Source organism: Penaeus monodon, chromosome 24, assembly GCF_015228065.2.
Source record: "Penaeus monodon isolate SGIC_2016 chromosome 24, NSTDA_Pmon_1, whole genome shotgun sequence".
Taxonomy (NCBI): domain Eukaryota; kingdom Metazoa; phylum Arthropoda; class Malacostraca; order Decapoda; family Penaeidae; genus Penaeus; species Penaeus monodon.
In genome coordinates, this window is record NC_051409.1 from 25819045 (window position 1) to 25820396 (window position 1352).

The window sequence follows — 1352 nt, forward strand, 5'->3', positions numbered from 1 at the left end:
ATTGTGTTTATGCCTTTTATGGGAATATTTTTGCTAGGAAGTTTTATTTTCACTTTCTGGCACTGGCCGAAAAAAACATTCGAATTAGGGCAATAAGATCAAAATTTTTTTTCCCCTTTTCCCCCAGGTCGTACCTCCCCCAGGGCCCCCTTGGGGGGGGCACTTGCCGTCGTTCAAACGGTTGTGGGGGCTGGTGGTCGACGGTGTGCAGGCGGGTTCCGCCTTAGTGTTCGGTGGGGGCCGAGACCGCCCCCTCACCACGGCCCAAAGGGGCGGCCCAGACCCCCCACGACAAGTCGCGGTGCCCTCCCCGGGGATCACCGGGGCACCTGGGCCAAATCACTGCCCTGTTCGAAGTATAGTATGCGTTTTCGTGGCCCCCGTTTGGGGGGAAATGTTTTGAAGTTAAGTTGAAAAATAAAACAGTTTTTTTACTTTTATTTCGATTTAGAAAAAAAAATGTCGTGTCAGTCTAAACATTTTTCGAATGTTATTGTAGCTTTTTTCAAACTCGTCCCAGTCCCACTCTGAAGCACCTACCCATTTGGGGAAAATGATGCTCCCCCCTTTAGGAAAACCCTGTGGGCGTCGCCGCCGACGATTCCACAAGAGGAGCGCCTTGCCTCCTCCCACCCTAGGGACCCCCCCCCCTACGGAAGGAGCCCCCCTCTTTATCTCTCGCCGACATTCTTTCGCCTTCCACAGGTCCTGGAATGACAAAAGTGTATCAATATGAGAATCGTCTAATAGATAAACATTAAAAAGCGATTGCAAAATTTTTCATCCATTAAAACATGAAAAACATGCACCCCGTGATTTGTGGGTAGGCCAAAAATCTATCAAAAAAGTAATTTCTTGACGTTGGAGAAGGCCCTTTTGCAAAGGGAGGCGGGGCCCAAGGGGGATTAAAATACTAAAAAGATCTGGGATGGCATCGCCGGGTCGTAAAATGAGAGGACAACTGGCAAAATTGCAGGGTTGGTCTCCGAGAGGTCGGGGTAAAAAATAAAAAGTAAAAAACCTCAGTTTTACTAATGGGGTATTACGCTATTTTATCAAAACCATTGGGGGGCGGGGAGGGGCGCCACCGCAGGGTTTCCTAGACGCAGGACCCGGCCCGTACAGGCACTCGCTTTTGGTTTTTTTTTTTAAAACTTTAAATAAGCGCGACTTTTATTCCCCGAAGATTAAGATGACTGAAGTATACAGAGATCTCCTCACAAAAAGAACAAGGTTTAGTTTTTAAAACAAAGTGGTGATGATTTTAAAAGTGATGGCCAAAAAAAAACTAATTATGCTAATAAAAGCAGAAATAAAATAAAAAATGAACGAAAAACATAAAATTCTAATAC